Here is a 14370-nt window from a genome sequence, read left to right as displayed (position 1 = left end):
CCTTCCGACCCGGAAGACAGTAGTGGGTATTGGGTTACGCAGGATTTACGTAAGTGTCCTTCCGACCCGGAAGACAGTAGTGGGTATTGGGTTACGCAGGATTTACGTAAGTGTCCTCCCGACCCGGGAGACAATGGTAGATACTAGTTTACGCAGGTTTTACGTAAGTGTCCTGACTATCCTGAGGACGATGGTCTATAGTCTAGTGATTGCGTAAGTACGAGTAATTCATTCCATGTCAAACATTCCAACCCAATTCCCAACCCGGGAATCCCATGCCTTAGCTGTGTGAACTCACCTTGGTTTGCTCGGCAGATACACAAAGAGGTTCCTTGAACTAAAGTGGTTAATCTCGTCCTAACAGGGTTACCATACAAGTCAGGTTTTGACTTCAAATAATACACGCATTAAATCATGGCAACACGTATTGCACGTTAACAGTCAAGAGCATAACGTAATCATACTTGAGCGTTCTAAAATCTAAGCCCAATTGTACCCGGCCCAACATGTTGTGCGATCTAACACCCCGACCCATTCAACATACACAATCCAATATTCTTCTCGGCCCAAGAAGATTAAACAGTCCAATTAGCAGTCACACAAATTAGTCCATGTATCCGGCCCAAATCAATTGGGCTCGTAACAGTGAAAGGTCCAACAGCGTGCAAGTGTAGCTGGTCTCGAGTCATACTGATTACGGGGTCTCGAGTCGCAACAAGGGCGGTCTCGAGTTTCATGGTCCGGTCTCGAGTCGCAACGGGACTCGCAAACTCGGTCTCGGTTGGTGCTGCTGTGTGTGGGTGTGAGGTCTCGAGTCGCAACGGGACTCGCAACGCCGGTCTCGGGTTATCATGCTCAGGTCGAGATCACACGGTCTCGACTCGCAACCGTGTTGAGACTATCAAATTGTAACAGATTTCCTGATTTTATGCACATGATTTCCGTGATATCAGCTAACAAGTTTGGCAGTTTCATAATCCGATTAAACAACAATCAATTCAGAATCAAACATATTCAATCAGCCCTAATCATCATCTAATCAAGAACAATAACAGTTCAATAGCCTATGTAACAAATATTCGGATCATGTGATTAACGAATTCAGGAACTAGCATGCAATCCTAGTACCATGCCTATGAACAATGTCTATCAATTCATATGAACATGTAGCCGCGATTACCAACATACTCCGATTTACTTAGCACATAAACAAGTTACAATCTGAAGCATATAACATAACAACGGGTTACATCTAGCATGAACACAACCATAAACACACTAACCGATTTACATGAACATGAGCAATAATACATATAAATCATAACATCAATCGAGCATGAACACAACCATAAACACACTAACCGATTAATGGTAGTAAGAGGGTGATCCGAATAAGAGAATGATCCTCGGTTGCCTTGCCTTGTGCCGTCGAGTTTTAGCGAGAGAGAGAGAAAGGAAGCTAGGGTTTCTTGTGTGTGTGTTGATGGTTTGCCAAAAGTGTGGGAAAAATTACTAACACCCTAGTGTAATACATATAAGTTTAGTGGGCCGAAACCCCCTTAATGGGTTGTCCATGTTCCGGATACAAGAGGTGCGGCCCGAGTGGGCTTGTGCGACCGGGTGATCCTTGTGCGATCGGTTATGGTGTGCGGTTTGGGCTCGTTTACTATGCTAACATTTAATACACACATATCACATAAACATAACATTCAATCATTAGAGTTCACGTAATCACAACTAGTTCAATAGTTACACATAATGTAAGAGACGGTAAAGTACGAGTTGTCACAATTGTCTCAAAAGACAATGACACAAAACTCTTGTCGGCACCCGAATCAAAAAGAACAGATGCAGGCTGATTATTAATAAAGAACGTACCGTTCACCACTTCGTTGTCTGCTTGTGCCTCCTGTGCATTCATGTTGAAGACTCGACCTCGAGCCTGAGCCTGATTCTGGTTTGCAATCTGGTTCTGGTTGGCTAGCCTTGGACACCAATTTCTGTAGTGGGTCAGATCCCCACAGTTATAACAAGCACCTTGTGGGTATTGTGGTCATGCAGCTTGACCCTGTTGCTGCGCAAGAGGCTGAGCAAATTGTTGAGCAGGGTTCTGAACTGCGCGGTTTTGAGCAAACCGACAAACATCGGCAAGACGACCCGACTTCCCACAGTTAGTACAGAAACGGCACTGATATTGCGGCTGATGGTGACTGTTGCATTGATTGCACAAAGGTGCACTTCTTGAATAGGGCTTCTTTGCTGGAGGCTGGTTGGGAGCTGCCTGGTTCGCTTGGGCAGTGACAGCATAGTTTTGGGAAGCCTTACTCTTCCTTGACCTTTTCGATGAACCAGAATCCTTTCCATTCTTGTTTTGACCTTTCTTGCTATCTTCCTTGTCAGCCGACTGCTTCTTGCCCTTGTCACCCTTCCTGTGTAATTTACTCTTTCGAATTTGCGACTCAGTCAACGTCGCTGATAACTCGATCGCCTGACGGGGTGTGGTAGGGTTGCTACCAGTAAGGATGTCTTGTACCGAGTCAGGCAGGCCGTCGATGTACCTTTCGATAGCCTTATCGAGTGGGGTAACCATAGTCGGGCAAAGCAGACTCAACTCCTCAAACCTATCAGTATAAGCCCTGTGCTCGCCAATATCTTGCTTCAAAACATCAAATTCTTTCTCCAACGCTCGTTGTTCATGACGAGGACAAAACTCCCTCATCATAAGTGCTCTCAGTTCAGCCCATGTCTGAGCTAGAGCAACTTCCGCACCTTGATCTCTCATAACCCCGTTCCACCACGTAAGAGCCCTCTTCTGAAATACACTCGAAGAAAACTCGACCTTGCGATTGTCAGGACACTGCACATGATGGAAAATGTTCTCGATGCTCTCGAACCACTGAAGAAGCCTAGTTGCTCCCTCAGAACCACTAAACTTGAGTGGCTTAGCCGAGTTAAAATCCTTGTATTTGCATGTACCATTGTTGTTGTTGTTGGCCTGGTTCCATTGAGCAAAGAGATTTGGGAATTGAGCAGCCATCTGCTGCGCAATAATTTCTGCCAGCTCGGTAGTAGCTATCTGGTTGTCGCGTCGAGGAGGCATTCCAGAAGAGAAAAACATGAAATGAAACGAGTGAGATGATTGGATGAAGAGAATGAGATGAAGTAAAATCAACAAAAGCAAAGATGGCGGTTATGCATCGCAAAGCAAACAAGCGACATGAAATGTCTAGTCAAAGTAAATGGGTCAGAATTAGTGTATCGCGAAGACATGCTCGCCTATAAGTGAACACTCACCCCAAGAGTTCCCAGGTAAGAGTGACTGGTCCGATTATGTGGATTTGTACGAACACTCTAGCCTTAGACAGAAAACCCAGGGTACAGGCATTCACTCTTCCAGTTCGCACGTGTTCACACTATTAACCCAAAACTTTGACGGGATTTTTGAAATCCAAAGAGGTTCAAAACCATATAACAGAGGGTTCAAAACCTAGTAATCAATCATCCTCGAACAGATGATTTATTTTCAAAGCGGATTTAGAACCGAAGTTCTCGTTGTGGTTATCACCTAAGGATAGGTGATGTGCATGTTTTAAACTTTAAACACAAGATAACTTGTGTTAGGTTCCTAGAAAGTTATAGTCTACGTCAAAGCATTACTAATAACCTAATTCCCTATAACCATTGGCTCTGATACCAACTCTTCTGTCACACCCCGACCGCGTGTAACATGCAACCGCGGCGGAAAACGTCGGGGAGTGTTGTGGACAGAATTAATTGTTATACAACCATGAATTAAAGTTACATTTTTATTTATCAAACACGGGTGTTGCATTGTCTTAAAAGGAAGTACATAATTCAAAACATAGTTATACTAGTTCTATCTTCATTTTTAGTCTCTAAGGCACAGGTCCGCCCTAGTATCGTGATCAACATCTTATGGAACAGCTCCTGAAAACACATGTGAAAGTAGGTACGTCAGCATAAAAATGCCTGTGAGATACATAGGTTTTATGAAAATGGGATTCATGACTTGAGTTTAAAGAAATGTTTTAAAAACAGTCAGTCACGAACCTTGTAAATTGTCTTGCTTTGTAAACCATTTGAAAAACGATAACATAAGATGATGTGTATAGATAAGTGTAAGGTTAAACGAGTAACCAAGTAAAGTGAGTTGAATAAGATAAGTTGTTTGTGAAAATAATGTCTTGTGAAGAATATGTTATTCGTGTAAAATGTAATGTGTCTAAACTGAAATGACTTAGATAACGCCACGATATGTAATATTATACAAACATTTATATATAGGAAGTACCAGCGGCGTATCCACCATGTTTGTATCATATTACATACGCCACGTTACTCAAATCATTTACCCAAACCAACCACCATGTAAATTGTTCATGTATAAACCAAATGTCAAGTGTTATTGTGTAAATCATGTCGAAATGTCTATGTTCAATGTAAACCACCAAATGCGTATGTCAATGTCAACGTGTTTATTGCTCAATGAAAATCATGTAATGTGTATCCCAAAATGTATCATGTACGGTAAGCGAAATGTATGAACTTAAACCATATGTAAAATGCACAAAACAAGTCGTTGAAGTAAAACGTGGTTTAAATCAACGTTATGTTCTGTGGAAAAATGCATGCTCTATTGATATTAACATTTATGCGGTATTGTGAAATATGCATACATCCAAGCCTTGAGACTGTGGCGATAAACCCTTAAACAAATTAAAGGTTTATGTAAGTTATGTATATCGAATTCGGTCATTCCTTACAATCCTATCAAACCCAGGACTTCAGGAATGGGAGTTGTCAATTCCTATGGTACCACTACCTACTAACGAACGGCGTAGCTAATGTTAATGAATGTATTGTCCCATGTTTAAACAAACCAAATGTCATAACAAAATGAAGGCATGTGATGTAAACAATTGTACTAAGTATGCTAAGTAAACATACAAAGCAGAAATGTTCATGTAAATCAATGTGTCCATATGCTGAGTAAACATATGCAACAGAAATGTTCATGTAAATCAATTTGTCCATATGCTGAGTAAACATATGCAACAAAAATGTAATGTAAATCAATGTGTCCATATGCTGAGTAAACATATGCAACAGAAATGTTCATGTAAATCAATGTGTCCATATGCTGAGTAAACATATGCAACAAAAATGTAATGTAAATCAATGTGTCCATATGCTGAGTAAACATATGCAACAGAAATGTAATGTAAATCAATGTACTAAGTACGCACACAATGGGCATACATAGCATGAAATGTAATGAAATCATGTACTATAATGTACTAACAACATAGCAGGCATATGATGTGAAAACATGGAAAGCATTAATGTAACAGATAGGCACATGTGTTTCACCCCAAAACAGTTTGGAAAACAGTAAAAGATGGGGTTCTATGTACTCACCTGGGATTTGCTTTGGAGTTCTTGTATAATAACCAGATAATGCTAGAGATCACGGAATATCAAACGGCACCTAATAGGTAGCTATATTAATATACCGGACCGAAATCGGAAGGATCGGATAGTATGCGGGTTCGTAAACCAAACGAGTATGGAGACCCGTGTAATATTGTTTAACAAAGCCTACATACTAAAATGAAACCTAACCTAAGTGCTTGCGACCCATCACGACCCGTTTAGGTAGCTTATGCTACCTTAACGTGTCGTTCGCGTAGAACGCGTTTGGAACACCTAACATCGTGACCACAAGGCATAACCTCGGAAGGTTATAGTTATGGTCACCTAATGTGTTTGGTCGGATCCTAATGATCGACCAAATGGGTCGGGTTCGAAAGTATAAGCGATGGTTTAGATCGCTTACCTTACGACCCTATATAAGCACTATACTAAAAGTGACGAGCTAAGCATGTTAGAACATGCTTAACTAAGTTTAGAAAACAGATTTGGCATCAAAACAAACGGCTTTGATGCTCACGAGTAGTTTGGTTACAAAATACGCAAGAATGCGCATTTTGGCCGAAACTACGACTCGTCACTGAGCCTAGATAACGTGGTAATCAGTAGGTATAGTCACTACGGACTATAACCATCGTGATCACGCTCACGTTATGAAGTTCCAACGAACATCGTGTTGACCATAAGATGGTCAACGCAGAAAGTCAACAAAACGTTGACTTTCGGACTCGAAAAGCGAATAAAAGAACGAAAGAACACTTACGGAGGGTCCCCGAATGCTAATCTAGATCAAAGAGCTCAGGTATGAAGCAATGGCATCAACTTAGAGCATTTTGATCAGATTGTGTGAGTTTTTAGCAACACGGGGGGGTATTTATAGGAAAAGTAGAGCCGTTAGGATCGTTTCTTGATTTTCGTGCCACGATCCTAAGCGTCCACTTGTCAAAATGTTGTGGTTACTGAAAATGGCCCTTGGCTCTTGATTTGGTGAAAGGGCATTGCCCCTTGAATGAACGAAAGGCCAACTGCAAGTGGATTCAATGAATCTGCTATACTGGGGACTACTTACGGACCGTATGGGTTTTGGCTTACGGTCCGTAAGCCCTTAGTTTGGCAGATTTACAGTTTTGGTCCCTGCAGCTCCAAAACTTGGTATTTGTTGCATTTTTGACACGTTTAAGCCTCGTTAACCCCATTTCAAAGCTCTAAAATGATGTTAAAGTATAGGGAACTTAAAATGTGCTCAAAAATATCCCGGATGTCGGTTCGTTTGGCCGTACGGTCGCGATGTTCGGTTAATTACGACGGAATGCGCATAAGCGCGAAAGACGATCCAAATTGTGCGACGAATGGATTTTTCTCATGCCAAACACTAAGGCATGATATAAGAATGCTTACATAAATTTTTGGATGTCCGGATGTATTGAGAACGTAAGTTATGCGCGAAAGTGCAAACTTGTGCACTTTTTGACACTTTTAGCCCCTGAATGATCCAAAAGTTTGTTTTAGCATACCAAACCCCTCAAAGCCTACTTCTAAGCTATGTAAAGGATATTTATGGTATGTTTAACTTATGGACATGTTCCGGAATGTTCGTTATAGTTCGAATTGGCATACTTTCGCAGTTTGTCAATTTTAGTCCCTGTAAGCGAATTAACTTGTTTTTGCCATACCAAAGCCTTCAAAACTTATTTCTAAGTTATGTAAAGGTTATTTAAGGTATGTTGAGTATATGTTGATGTTCCGGAGTATTTGTCGCATTAAACTGAGCACGTTTAAGTACCAGTTAGCGTATAACTCTCCAGAAAGCGATGTAGAGTTTGAAATTGAACAAAAGTCAAAACATGAAAAATGTAAAACACAACCAAACAAACATTGGGATAAAATAACATTGTTTTATTGATAACTGAACTGTTCACAATGATTACAAGCACAAATGTTACACCCCGACCACGTAAAACAACAAAACGTGGCGGAATCGTCGGGGAGTGTTGTAACAAAATCATTGTTTCATAACACATGGAAAAATTGAAATGTTGTTTTATTGATTAAAAGAGTTACAATATCTTAACAAATAAAGAAGTATAACAAAATTAACTAGTCTTGCATCTTTTATTGTCACTAAGGCCCAAGTCCGCCTATGTGGATCTTGATCAATCCTATGCATCATCTCCTGAAACACATGTGAAAATAGGTACGTCAGCATAAAAATGTCGGCGAGTACATAGGTTTTATTGATTTAAGATTCATGACTTATAAGTTTAGAAAAAGTTATTTAACAAAAGTCAGTCATGATCCTTGTAAAATGTTTTGTTTTGTAAATCATTTAAAAAGCGACAATAGATATGTATATTTAAAAGAATAATGTAAGGTTAAATGAATAACCAAGTAAAAATGAATTTGTATAAAACAAACTGTTTTGTAAAACAATGTCTTGTGAAAAATATGTTATTTGTGTAAAAATATATAAATCCAAATTGAATGATTTAAATAACGCTACGACATGTAATATAATACAAGCACTTATATATAGGAATTACCAGCGGCGTATCCACCATGCTTGTATCACATTACACACGTCTCGTTACTTAAATCACTTACCCAAACAAACCACCAATGTAAATTGCCCATGTCTAAACCAATTGTCAAATGTCATTGTGAAAACCATGTCAAAATGTTTATGTCAAGTGTCAATCATGTAATGTGTAAACAAAATGTCATGTATGGCAAGTGAAATATGTATCAACTAAACCATAGGTGAAAATGCACAAAACAAAGTATTGAAGTAAAACTCAGTTTAAATCAATGTTATGTTTTGTGGAAATGCATGCTATACTGATACAAACATCTATGCGGTGTTGTGAAAATTCCATACATTCAAGCCTTGAAACAGCAGGATAACCTTAAAAGTTATCAAAAAGAAATGTTTTCGGATTCGGTCATTCCATCCATCCAAACAAACCTAGGATTTTAGGAACGGGATTTGTCAAGTCCTATGGTACCACTACCTACTACCAAGCGGCGTGATCAATGTTAATGAATGTACATTGTCCCATTTAAACAAACCAAATGTCATACCAAAATGTAAGCATGTGATGTGATGTGAATGTACTAAGTATGAAAAAATGAACATACATAGCATGTGATGTGATGTAAAGCAATGTACTAGTATGATGAACATACATAGCATGAAAAGGTAATGTAAATCAAATGTACTAAGTATGCAACAAAGGACATACATAGCAAAAACATAATGAAATCATGTACTAATAGTGTACTAGTGAACATAGCAAGTATATGATATGAAAACATGAAAAGCATGAAAGTAACAAGTAGGCACATGTGTTTCACCCCAAAATGTTTGGAAAACAGCAAAAGAGGGGACTATGTACTCACTTGAGGGTGCTTAGAAGTCTTGAACAACAACCAAGCAAAGCTAGAGGGATCACGGAATCAAACGGCACCCTATATAGATAACTACACAAATAACCGGACCTAAATCGGGGGATTGGATAGTATGAGGTTTCGTAAACCAAATGAGTATTGCAACTCATATGATATGGTTAATCAAAGCCCACATACTAAAATGAAACCTAACCTAAGTGCTTTCGACCCATTACGACCCGTTTAGGTAGCTTACGCTACTTTAACGTGTCGTTTGTGTAAAACGCGTTCGGAATGCCTAACTAGTCCTATGACAAGCAAGATATGCCTTAACATGTTTAATATTGTTGCCAAAACAGTTTATATGTCAAAAGTTATGTTATATAGGCTTAAAATGAATTTTAGCACAAAAAGGGCATTTTGGTAATTTACCTAAGGCATAAGAACTACTTATCATACAACTACTTTAAACGACGTGACCATAAGGTATAATCTCGGAAGGTTATTCCCTATACAACTATGGTCACCTAAAGTGTTTGGTCGGATCCTAATGATCGACCAAATGGGTCGGGTTTGAAAGTATAAGCGATTGATTAGATCGCTTACCTTTACGACCCTAAACAAGCACAAATCTAAAAGCGACGAGCTAAACATTGTGACAACTGGCAAAAATAATGGTAATTCCGTACAACTTAAGCACTTGATTTAACGTTTAATTACGTTCATTACGATTTAATTATTGCATGATTAGGTCGTACAAAGTCTAAAAATCATACGACATGGTTAAATATGCTAAACCATATTGAAACATTCACTGCGTCGCGAGAAAACTGCAAACTATGTCCTAATATGTTGGCAAAATGCTGAAAACACTATTCACCTGAACACATTATTCATGCCAGCAAGTTCCAAAAACTGTTTGAACGAGCGACGAAGGGCATGAATGCACTTATAGACGAAATACAAATAAAAATCCCTAATTAGGGACACTAAATACCAAAACATATTAAACTTTCCGAAAAAAAAAAAACACCTAAACATAAAGTGTCCGATCCGCGCCTAACTATAACAAAAAAAAAATAAATAAATAAATTGTCCGCAACACTAAAATACATCATTTTAGTGTCCGTAGAACTTGGAAATAATATTTTACACCTTAAATAGGCTTGGAGATATCCGAAACACAAGCTACTGGCACCACGTCGCTATTTGCACAACTTGTCCGCTTTTGATTCAACGGACTAGTAAACGATATTTTTATCACCCTAACACCTAAACGAAGCATCTAGCGAACTAGTTAACAACATTTTGGCATCGTAAACGCGTTGAATAAACACCCTAGCATCAATGGTAAATTAAAACCATAGCTCCCGGTATTATACTACAACTTTCGTATATCACCCGATATTGAACCGGGGAGCGAGCTAGTGGCATTTTTACAATCCAAAATTTATACCCACTAAACTAGTGAACTAGTTATGACTAGTTAACATCCTAAATCATGTTTAACAACCTAATTAATCTAATTAACCTAATGACTAAAATATCTACTCAATTAACATTATATGTGCACATGTTTAAATAAAAAAATAATAAAATAATAATGGCCATATCTTAAGACCATACATCACGACCATACTCCTCAAATCATGCTAGATTTTGATGATGCATGAGTATGGTAAGGAAGATTATTTGTTGACCACAAATTTCAAGAGTTTTGGAAGTTATAACACACTATCACTTCATCTCTCCTTACCTACACATCAAAAAAAAAAAAAAAACAATTACAAACACTTTCCTTGCTCTCTCTCTAGTCACGGCTAACATACTCACACACACTACACAAGTTTTCATTTCATAAACACCCATTTTCTAGACTATTTCAAGCCTTTTCTAGATGAATTAAGGAACGACCTAGCATGGAGTTGCACTAGGAGTTGTTCTTGGCACTTTGAAACTTCAACATCATCATCTTCTCCATTTTTTTGGTGCTTCTTTAACACTGTGCAAAGTTGTAAGACACTCCTTGCCATTTTCAAATTACTTATAATATCTAGATTATGTACAAAATGTTTATCTTGAACCCTACACCAAAAACAAACTTAAAAACTCTAACCTCACATAAAAAGTCTACTAATGTGATATATTATGTGTAGATTATGTTGTTTTGTGCTAGATGATACTTATGTTTATGTTGATTATGTTAAAGTAGGTTATTTACATGAATGATCTTGCATGTTTAAGAACAAAAATAAAGATTTAAACAATTTTATGTTTAAATCTAACCAAGATCATCAATCCTATGATCCATGAACTTTACTACAATCTAAAAACAAGTTACAACATATATGTTATTTTTGTAGAAATTAAAGACCATGATTTTTACTAAGAATATGCTAAAAAGGGTGGTCTTAACAAGTTGTTTAAAAGAAAGAACAACATGGAAATTTTCTTAAGAAATAATATGTCTTTTTTTTAGGATCTTCTTAATATAATCTAAAAATGACACTATAAATTTTTAAAAGTGTGTTTAAAAATATACAAAAAGTTCATGGAAATAAGGATATTATTAGTAGGATTCTTCATGCAAAGTTGATGGAATGAAACTTGGTTTGGATGGATCATGATTAAGGGTGCTAAACATGCTTAAAAACGCGTTTTAAAACGTGGGGAAAACGCCATAGTTTAGGGGAAACTATGGCGAAATTTTTCTAAAATATTAATTGCGTTTAAAAAGAGATTAACGGGGTGATTAACATGGTTAATCGCGATTAGTAAACTTAATTGTTATTAACGACCCTAATCATGATTATACAAACCCTAATGACGATGGTTAAGTCTTAACCATCCAAGAGTTTATATAAACTCAAAAAGATATTTTTATAACATAAAAGAAGTAAAATTATAAGTATAACAAATAAATATAATTTTTTTAGAAAATTATATGTATAAACTTCAAATACTTTATTTGGTGCATAAAGTGTGTATATTACGTGTATGTACTAGCTTTAGGAATACATACAAAAATGTTACATATAATGCACATGAAAAATATACACTTACACCACGACGAAAACCTCACGAATATTCGCGAATATAACAACGGTTGCGAACCTTCTCGCTTACTAATAGTATACACTTGTGTGATACCAAAACTCAAGGCGCAAACATAGGACGATGAATCTCGAACGGCGGACATCGGACGACACCTTATGCTTTATCGACGAAACGGACGTGGCGACACCTCGAAAGGTTACTACGACGCTCGACAACTTCGACAGAAAAACTATATATATTAACCGGTCGTTATGACAAGTCTAAAAATAAAATAATTTAGACACTTCATATATATATAAACGACAATGAAAGATCGGAAAGCTCAATAACAAAAATAACACTAAGTGTGATTATTATAGTTTACTAGTATGTTACTCAATGCTTAATGAAATATTACAAAAATTCAACAACAATAAAAATTGGGCCAACTTACAAATATTGGGCTAAAACATGAAATATTGGGCTAGGCCCAACATCCTAATTAAATGGGCAAATGCCCATTTCAATAAACAAATACATAAGCCCAATTAAAACATATAACATGGGCTAGGACCAAATACAATAATAACATGAGCTAGGCCCAATGACAAAATGTGTGAACTAAGCCCAATAACACAAAAGTGGGCTAGGCCCAATGTAAAATACATGTATATTTTTAGTAAAAATATATTGTGAAAATACACTACAAATACGGTATACTTACACGTATAAATACAGTATACCAGACGTATAAATACGGTATACCTACATGTATAAATATGGTATACCACATGTATTAATACGGTATACCACACATATAAATACGGTATACTACACGTATAAATACGGCATACGTATACATACAAAATACGTAAATACATAACGATGTACTCATATACACTTGTTAAAGTGTACACTCACAATAAATACCGTACATGTACATTAACATATACACGATGTTAAAAATAAATATTTTTAACAACTATATCTTAAAAAGATATACATATACATATATATTTGTGAAACAAATATATACCTAAAACAAACCGATCATACGTATACATGTGAACGACGTTCACTGAACTTAAAATATGTATTTTTGAGGAATATATATTTCATACAACAAACATGCGTCGTGCACGGCACAAAGACGCTATTGGACTCGGTCCACTTATACTTGTACGACACAAGGACTTATACATGCTATACCCATAAATACTCGTGCGAAGCACGGATACATACAAAGGGCGATGCCTGTTCTAACACATTATGAACTCAAGAAGTGTATATATATATATAATAAAACGAACATACGAAACAAATGTCAACATATTTAAAATACATAAGGGTTCCATATACAATAATGTTCAAGATGAGCAACGTGTACATAAATTAACATAAACCCAAGTGTCTAATGAGTTAGAGCACTTGTAGGTTATTACGCGCTAATTGGATACCCGAACTGCTAGCATACATACGGACACAAACTTGTGAGTTCATGTCCCCCTTTTCTTTTAAACGTTTTTGGTTTTACAACTCTCGGGGGGAAATACATGTTACTATGGTATGGTTAAGCAACAAAATGAATTAGTAGATCACGTGCGAATAGGCTGATACTTAAAGCACCATTAATCTTGTTTAAGACCACGGAACAAAGGGGGTAGATCTATCGGGTACAGGGCGAGCCCCACTCATGGGTCCTTGTGTGGCCACATGGAGTTTCCTTTGTTACCCTCGCCGGGTGGACCGGTACTAAATCGCTTACGGGTTGGTGGCTTCCTATGTCGGCACACATATTAATATCCTAGCTACACACTAATGATCAACATGTTCATTTACGCTTTACATACCAGATTTCGATACTTGAACTTTCAAATGTTTTACAGATTCATTTGATGATTACGAACTTAAAACACATGAACTCGCTCAACTTTTGTTGATGTTTTCAAACTTACATGTATTTCAGGTAACTAAGTGGATCTTGGTGCAACGAATTATGAAGTTTCAAGTTTACTATGAAGACGATGTCATCCGTATTTTGGAGGGTTTGATCCATATATTCCGTCTTCGAACGGGACATAGGATGCAAAACCTCGTTATTTCAAAAACTTTATTTTGAACAAGTCTTGTTTGTAAAACTTATAAACTTATGTCGTCTTTTGCTACAAAACAACTTATGACTTGTATCTTTACATTATGGAATGGATGAACATCGTGTATGTTTTATATCATATAGTTTGTTTACTTACATCGTATGCTGTGGAAACCGATCAAGTCACACTACGCGCTTCCGCCTTTGACACGGGTGTGACAGGTTGGTATCAGAGCTTCGATTGTAGTGAACCAGGATTCCTTCTCGAGTCTAGTCTACAATCACTAGGATCCTCTCATGAAAACGGATTTACAAAATGCATGGTTTTCATTGCATACACAAAGCACAAGATCCACTACCCAAAACGTATTTCAAAAATAAATAAATAGATAATGTCCTCGCATTGT

This window comes from Helianthus annuus, chromosome 10, assembly GCF_002127325.2.
Source record: "Helianthus annuus cultivar XRQ/B chromosome 10, HanXRQr2.0-SUNRISE, whole genome shotgun sequence".
NCBI classification, from domain to species: Eukaryota; Viridiplantae; Streptophyta; class Magnoliopsida; order Asterales; family Asteraceae; genus Helianthus; species Helianthus annuus.
This window is presented reverse-complemented; position numbering follows the sequence as displayed.